The sequence below is a fragment of the Dendrobates tinctorius genome, unplaced genomic scaffold (genome assembly GCF_039654945.1).
Source record: "Dendrobates tinctorius isolate UK_male_01 unplaced genomic scaffold, ASM3965494v1 ptg000233l, whole genome shotgun sequence".
Taxonomy (NCBI): domain Eukaryota; kingdom Metazoa; phylum Chordata; class Amphibia; order Anura; family Dendrobatidae; genus Dendrobates; species Dendrobates tinctorius.
In genome coordinates this window covers 2,663,149-2,672,073 of record NW_027361900.1, presented here as the reverse complement: position 1 = coordinate 2,672,073, position 8,925 = coordinate 2,663,149, and the positions used below count along the sequence as shown (strand labels likewise).

The 8,925-nt window shown below is 43.4% G+C and overlaps 1 pseudogene; it reads left to right on the top strand.

Moving 5' to 3' along the window:
• Positions 1 to 2,236: 2,236 nt before the first annotated feature.
• Positions 2,237 to 3,765, top strand: LOC141060185 (uncharacterized; annotated as a pseudogene).
• The last annotated feature ends 5,160 nt before the right edge of the window (positions 3,766 to 8,925 follow it).

Sequence of the window (8,925 nt, the reverse complement as noted above, 5' to 3'; positions counted from 1 at the left end):
CTATCACGAAAAGTTGGCAGAGTCCCCCCCGCAGCAGCGGACACTTCAGGCAGCAGCAGCGGTGGACACCCCGAGCTGCGGCAGCAGCAGCAGAGGCGGCCACCTTGGGCAGCAGCGGACACCCCGGGCAGCAGTGCCAGGCACCCTAGCAGCTCCAAACACTCGCAGCGGTGCACTGCACATCGGACACCCCCTCATCCCACCCTGCGGTCTGCAGCATCACCCCACTCCTGCCTCCTCCAGCAGCGACCCTGGGAACCCGCTTCACCACAGCAATAAGACGCATGGATTATAAGAAGCACCACCGTGTTGTTAAAAAAAAATTCCTATTTTTCTCCTCAAAATTTGGGGTGCGTCTTATAATCCTGAGCGTCTTATTATCCAAAAAATACGGTAACATGTTTTTTTATTCTAGTTCTTTTTGTACCGGTTCATTTTGTATGGTAGTCTGATGATGGTGGGATCGGCCTGCCTCACTTATGTGAGTCTGCAACTACCTGGTAGCCTTTAAAATAAGGTCTCCATTACCTCTGCCAAATGCCTGAGATCTAAATTTAAGACACATCAGCTCTGCACTATTATAAAAAGTTCTCTATGAATATCTAATATTTCTTCTTGAAACTCATTTGACAGAAAATATTGGCCCTTACAATAGTTTAGATTGCCAAGAACCACCGAGCCCCATGCTCTAATTACCCAGAGAGTTTTCACCAGAATCATAGGAAACAAATGGACCTTACAAATTATTTCCCAATGTCTCTTGAGTCCAACAATCCCCTATATATGGTTGTACACTACTGTCTGGGCACATGGTAGAGTTAAGAAAGGAAGGAGCGCCATTTAGCTATTCATACACAGATCTTGATGGAATAGTTTGCAGACACGATGTACTGGGAGCACTGTTAGTGGTCACCTGGCAGATCAAAAGATGGCCACCATGAGAAGGCTTGGCTCTATCTACTCTATTTTCCAGATCCCAGTGATTGCCTTGCTCATCATCCTTTAACCCCTCTACATGGATCTGGACTTACACAGAGACCCCAAGGCTTGGGCCATGGTGTTACCCGCTATTCTGTGGAGTGAGATGGCAAGAAGAATAGTCAGGTAGTTGGTCATAACCAGGAGGGCAGAGAAAGTACAAAATCAGAAGACACAAGTGTAGTCAGTAAGCGGGCTGGGATTACACCAGGAAACAAATACACCAGCTGAGCACAGAGGACTGAACCAGAGGAGAACAAGGCTGTATCTAGCAGATTCCGGGAATAGGCTTCAAGCTTTAGGAGGGTTTGGTGCTTTCTAATTGACTTAAGCAGGTAGCAGATTGCTACCAGATTGCTGGACAGCACATAAACCCATACTGCCAGGCTGGATGAAACTACTGGTCTCAGGCACCCTAATCTTAGTGGTTGGACAGAGCCAGCACCACCCAGAGCTTCTGGTTTCGACATCTCTTCTATTACCAGCAACGCCTGCACAATAAATAAGGCGCTGCTTGGTGATGGAATCAAACATCGCAGGAGCAGATTCCAGTGGAGAGGGGACACACCATCTGCAGATGCCCTAATATAACAAAATTACAGGAAACTAAAGCAGTAGAAATCCCCATAAAGTGGCTCCATTATGGAAATTATAACCCTCAGTGAATTATTCTATGGGAGTATTGACACTTTACGGAAATTTGCTCACATTGGATGTTGCAACATGAAAATTGCACATTTGGCATTTTATTACCCAACACATAATGCCCGGATTGTGCTCCAGGAAACACACACCGTAAATTAAGTGGGTTCTTCTCACTATAGTAATCCCAAATATATGGATGCTAAATATGGTTTGGGCGCACTACAAGGCTTAGAAGAGAGTGGCTATTTGACTTTGGGAGAGCGGATATTGCTGGATTGGTTTATGGAAGCCATGTTGCTTTTCAAGAGCTTTTGAGCCACAAATATTGTAGAAACCTTTTGGTTTTCCTCTGACAGATGATGGACCTTAGTGGTGTCTTGTGTTTCCGTGAGATGAGTAGAAGTTTTATTGGTATAATTTTCGCCTATATAACATTGTTTGGTGGCTTTTTATTCCATGTTTGGAAAGCAGAATGAACAAACCATTGAACACCATGATGCACTGGTTCATGCTATGAGGCTTTCGATTAGACTGTGAACTGTCATTGTCTTGGTGAATAATTTAATATTTTTAAAAAGCTTGTATTTTCTATGGACAACTTAAGTAGAAATGTCCAAAAGTATAAAATTTGAGGATATTTTATTCAAAATTATTAATTGGTTTTATTTTTAGCAGATGACTGTACCAGGAGGTCAGAGGGAACGCTGACATCTTCTATTTTTAAATCTGATGATCTTGAGATCTCACAGGATCCAATTGAAGTTAATGCCATTACTCCAGATATACCATCATCCCTTCATAGCCAAGATCTGTCATCTGATCCTATGAAACAGGTCCCATCTTTTGGTTCATTACCAACTACTAAGGAAAATCAAAGTCACGATATAAGCATTGAAAAATTAATTGATTCTAAAGGAAAGGAGCCATTTTCATATTCAGAATATGGAAATAGTTATCTTGAAAAGACTTTTCTTAAACATGAAAAAATTCACATAACAGAGAATAGATTTTCCTGTTCAGAATGCAGGAAATGTTTTACTCAGAATTCACATCTTGTTACACATGAGAGAACTCACACAGCAGAGAAGCCATATTCATGTTCAGAATGTGGGAAAGGTTTTAGCCAGAAATCAAATTGTGTTAAGCACCAGAGAACTCACACAGGGGAGAAACCTTTTTCCTGTTCAGAATGTGGGAAATGCTTTTCTCAGAATTCATATCTTGTTACACATAAGAGAATTCATACAGGAATGAAGCCATATTCATGTTCAGAATGTGGGAAATGTTTTAGGCAGAAATCAGATTTGGTTAGGCACCACAGAACTCACACAGGGGAGAAGCCTTTTTCCTGTTCAGAATGTGGGAAATGTTTTAGCAGTAAATCAGATTGTGTTAATCACCAGAGAACTCACACAGGGGAGAAGCCATTTTCCTGTTCAGAATGTGGGAAATGTTTTAGCAATAAATCAGATTGTGTTAATCACCAGAGAACTCACACGGGGGAGAAGCCTTTTTCCTGTTCAGAATGTGGGAAATGTTTTAGCAATAAATCAGATTGTGTTAAGCACCAAAGAACTCACACAGGGGAGAAACGTTTTTCATGTTCAGAATGTGGGAAATGTTTTAACCAGAAATGTCATCTTGTTAATCACCAGAGAACTCACACAGGGGAGAAGCCTTTTCCCTGTTCAGAATGTGGGAAATGTTTTAATCAGAAATCAGATTTGGTTACTCACCATAGAACTCATACAGAGGAGAAGCCTTTGCCTGTTCAGAATGTGGGAAATGTTTTAATCAGAAATCAGGTTTAGTTCATCACCATAGAACTCACACAGGGGAGAAGCCTTTTTCCTGCTCAGAATGTGGGAAATGTTTTGTGAAGAAATCATCTCTTCTTAGTCACCAGAAAACTCACACAGGGGAGAAACCTGTATCATATTCTTAATGTGGGAAATGTTTTCTACCGAAATCAACTCCTAAAAAATATCAGGGAAGTCATACGGGGAGAAGCTTTTTTCATGTTCAAAATGTTGGAAATATTTTAACTCAAAATTGTATCTTCTTAAAGGTTTTGACCACTACTAGGACAACCCCTTGTCATTCCTCATGTTTGGCCATGTTACAATAAAAACACTCATTGTGCGAGAATGATCAGTAGTAAATATATTGAACAGCCATGTCGGGCTGAGCTGCCATCTTGGAAAAACATTCGCTAACTAACTTTGCAGCTAATAAGATGACCTTATGGGAGCTCTAGCCAGAATGGAGACATAAAATGACATCAGAGCCATTAGCAGGTATGGTTGGCATACACAAGGGTTTATAGGAGTAGCTGCAGGGCATTGTGAGAGTAAATAATGGTGTCACATGGTAGTAAGTAGTGTCTGTGATGAGGACAATACAGTAGTCAATATGTGAAGAGTTATGTGAGTAAGGACATTAGATAAAAGGGACATGGGGATTTGTTGATTGTAACGGAGTTTGGTGAAATACTCCAAAATATTGTCATTTTGTATTATCACTTTCTTTAGTATTCTAGAATACATGTCTTCCCTGCAGTATGAGGTTATCATGTATACACCTTTTACCACTATATGTAGTTTGTTTGTCTAACCATATATATATATATATATAAAAAGCCCAAATGAGGTCCTCCATATATTCAGAAGTAGAAATCAACAACATAGCCTACAAGCGTTACTCCCATAAACAGAATGTCAGTATGAAATAAATATTTATTTCAACAAAACACATAAAAAAATGTAAAAAGAAGAGATTATGCAGAGAGAAATCATCAGGTATGTATATAAAACGTATCTAATCTGTCCCAAAGTATAGTTTAGATAAATCCTTTACATATATATAATTGTAAGTGGAAAGACCATATGGAAGAAGTATAACAATTACAGTGTCTCGCGAAAGTATTCAGCTCCCTGGAACTTTTCAACCTTTTCCCACATATCATGCTTCAAACATAAAGATACCAAATGTAAATTTTTGGTGGAGAATCAACAACAAGTGGGACACAATTGTGAAGTTGACCGAAATTTATTGGTTATTTTAAATTTTTGTGGAAATTCAAAAACTGTAAAGTGGGACGTGCAAAATTATTTGGCCCCTTTACTTTCAGTGCAGCAAACTCACTTCAGAAGTTCATTGTGGATCTCTGAATGATCCAATGTTGTCCTAAAAGACTAATGATGATAAATATAATCCACCTGTGTGTAATCAAGTCTCCGTATAAATGCACCTGCTCTGTGATAGTCTCACGATTCTGTTTGAAGCACAGAGAGCATCATGAAGACCATGGAACACAACAGGCAGGTCTGTGATACTGTTGTGGAGAAGTTCACAGCTGGATTTGGATACAAAATGATTTCCAAAACTTTAAACATCCCAAGGAGCACATATTGAAATGGAAGGAGTATCATACCACTGCAAATCTACCAAGACCCAGCGGTCCCTCTAAACTTTCATCTCAAACAAGGAGAAGACTGATCACAGATGCAGCCAAGAGGCCCATGATCACTCTGGATGAACTGCAGAGATCTACAGCTGAGGTGGGACAGTCTGTCCATAGGACAACAATCAGTCGTACACTGCACAAATCTGGCCTTTATGGAAGAGTGGCAAGAAGAAAGCCATTTCTCAAAGATATCCATAAAAAGTGTCATTTAAAGTTTGCAACAAGCCACCTGGGAGACACACCAAACATGTGGAAGAAGGTGCTCTGGTCAGATGAAACCAAAATCGAACTTTTTGGCAACAATGCCAAACGATATGTTTGGTGTAAAGGCAACACAGCTCATCACCCTGAACACACCATCCCCACTGTCAAACATGGTGGTGGCAGCATCATGGTTTTGGCCTGCTTTTCTTTAGCAGGGACAGGGAAGCTGGTTAAAATTGATGGGAACATGGATGGAGCCTAACTACAGGACCATTCTTGAAGAAAACCTGTTGGAGTCTCCAAAAGATCTGAGACTGGGACGGAGATTTGTCTTCCAACAAGACAATGATTGCAAACATAAAGCAAAATATACAATGGAATGGTTCACAAATAAACATATCCAGACAGGTGTTAGAATGGTCAAGTCAAAGTCCAGACGTGAATCCAATCGAGAATCTGTGGAAAGAGCTGAAAACTGCTTGCTGTTCACAAACGATCTCCATCCAACCTCATTGAGCTCGAGCTGTTTGCCAAGGAAGAATGGGCAAGAATTTCAGTCTCTCGATGTACAAAACTGATAGAGACATACCCCAAGCGACTTGCAGCTGTAATCACAGCAAAAGGTGGCGCAGCAAAGTATTAAGTTATAGGGGCCGAATAATATTGCATGCCCCACTTTTCAGTTTTTGTATTTCCACAAACATTTAAAATAACCAATAAATTTCATTCACAACAAAATGGGGTTTCTGAGGAAGCATTACAAGCGAAACGTGCTTAAAAGAGCGCCTCTGGGTAATGTAATCATCTTTATAGACCTGTCTTGACTGTGTATGCCTCTTTGGTATGTGGACATTGTGGGGTTTGCCACGTTCTCCTGCTTCTTGATTTATGCACTAGCAATGAAGACTCTATGTGAAGCAGTGACCGGGTCACAATACTATTTTGTCTTCACACACTCACTCCCTGTGATTGTGTGGATGTGTCTGGCCTAAGAGAGACAATCAGCAAGTGAGTTATAAATTAGTTATAAATATAATATATATGATCAAATATATTTTAGTTCCCCCTTCTTTCTCTCCAATAAGAAGATTCTTGCCAGTAGAATCAGTACGGATGAGCACCTACTGTGCTCTCTCCCTGGCCACAATTCCCCATCTTCCATACTCACCCTTTCCCCCTAGCCATCTTTTGCCATCTAGATATATACTGTATATCTACCATCCGACTATAGTGATAAACTATCTGCAGATTAATGATATACTGTGACGGACTCAGTTTCTGCTGAGCCCATTTTTTGAGTGGACCCTCTGGGTCATGGTACCCACCCACCGAGGGCGAGCTTACCTTATGAGAATCCACCATACAGGGAGTGTCAGGGGCAAGACCAAGGGGGTGAGCCACCACGACTGCTGGGACCAGACGGACGGCTCAGGGGGACACTATGGGAGTGTCTGACGACCAGGGACAAGCAGGAAACAAGACAAGACAAGAGGTAAGTGCAAGGTATCTTCATTAAGATCTTCAGGATCACATTCAGTGCAAATGTGAAAACAAGCAAAACGTGCAAGGTGCGCGCGTGGGCACGCCAAGGTCTATAGCATAGTACGTGCCAGGTGGCACGCCTAGGTACAGGTAAAGGCACAATGGCATTGGACTCCGGACCGCTGGCAACGATCGACATGATCAAGGCATCAGGCTGCGGACAACTGCTCCGGACATCAGGCCGCAGTCATCCAGCTTATGATCTCTGGCAGCCATCGGCAGGTTCCGGGCATCCGGCAGGCAAACCAGGGTTCAGGCAAGGAGGCACGACAGATATCCAGGCATGGTGCATGTTAGGGAACACGCCAAGGTCCAAGGCAAGGTGCATGTGTAGGGGACACACCAGGGTTCAAGGCAAGGTGTGTGTGTAGGGGACACGCCAGGGTTCAAAGTGAGGTGCAAAGCAAGGTGCGTGTGTAGGGGACACGCCAGGGTTCACAAAACGAGACAGGGTGCGTGTGTAGAGACACGCCAAAGCACAAGGTACAAGACAGTGCGTGTGTAGAGACACGCCAAAGCACAAGGTACAAGACAGAGTGCGTGTGTAGAGTCACGCCAAGGTCAGGGTTCAAGGCAGAGTCCTGCGCGTGCGGAGGGCACGCCAGGGTTAGGGTTCAAGGCAGGGTGCGTGCTAGGAGCCACGCCAGAGTTCAGGGCAGGACACGTGCAAGGAGCCACGCAGGAGGCACGCCTCACTGGCCAGTGCACACGGCTGTACTCAAACACGAGGCACTTAGCACGGCACAGGAGACAGCCAAGGGGAACCCACGCCGGGGTTCAAAACAAGGACAAGGCAAGAAACAAGGCAAGACAAGGTACGGAACACGGAGCGGAACATAGGCACTGACAGAGCCAGGACAGAGCGAGCGGAGCGTAGGCCGAAGCCCAAGAGAGCACCATAGGACAGAGTACGGAAAACCAGGCAGAAAGAAGAAACATGAGAAGTACTACAAGGCTCAGAATAGCAAAGGCCAGACATAGCGAAACAGGCAAGGCAGAGAACAGAGGAAGGACTACAAGTCAAAGAATAGCTAAGGCGAGACATAGCAAAACAGACTAAGACAGAGAACCGCGGAAGTACTACAAAGCAAAGCAAGGCAAGGACAAACATGGCACGAGAGACAACACAAGACATGGCACGAGACAAGAGGCAGAGCACGAGCACGGAGCGTGTGCAGAGACGCACGACAGGGCAGAGTGCACGGGCACAGAATAGAGGGAGCGACCCAGCAGACCAAGCAGCCATGCAGGGAAGCAACACAATACTCCGGCCCTGAGCATAGGAAGGAGCGGTCTGATATAGGGCATAGCATCTCCTCTCCACTTCCGGGTCAGGACCAGGGAAGTACTTCCAGTTCAGGTCCTCCAGGATCACAGGGAGCAGTCACATGATCAGGATTCCAGACAAGCAGGAATGATTGCAGAACAAGCGCTGAAACCTAGGCAGGTCACATGATCAGAATTCCAGACATGCAGAGATGATTGCAGATCCAGCCTCTGCTGGAACATAGGAAGGACACATGATCAGGGGTTCTAGACATGACGAGACGATCACAGAAGGCAGAGCAGAAATGCAGGCATCCCGCAGCTCAACAGACATGAGGTGAGTGTGCACACTGCTCTAGAGAACATATAGGATAGCAGACATGAGATGCGCGTGCACACCGCTCCAGGGGTCATGAGGCAAAACAGACATGACGGACATGACAGACATGGCGGACATGACATATACTATATTGGTCTGTTGTTCCTGGAGGATAGCTTCTGCTCCATTAGATACCATTGATAAGATACATGGTGCTTCACGTCCAGTATTTATGGTGAATAGCATATATTATTATCGGCAGTTGTTCCTTGAGATCAGTAGATTTAACATATGTCAAACTAAAAAGCGGGTCTGTAATATCCCGAAATTTCCCAGGTTCTGGTTACAATCGATATATTTCTACCTAATTAAAACCAAGTCAGATATATATTGAGCTCCTCACGCAGGGAAGTTTGAGCTTAGAATTATTTTCATTTAAACAATTAGAATAAAATATACATAAAATTAACATGGTTAAAAATATTCATACATTTAAATAGCTACA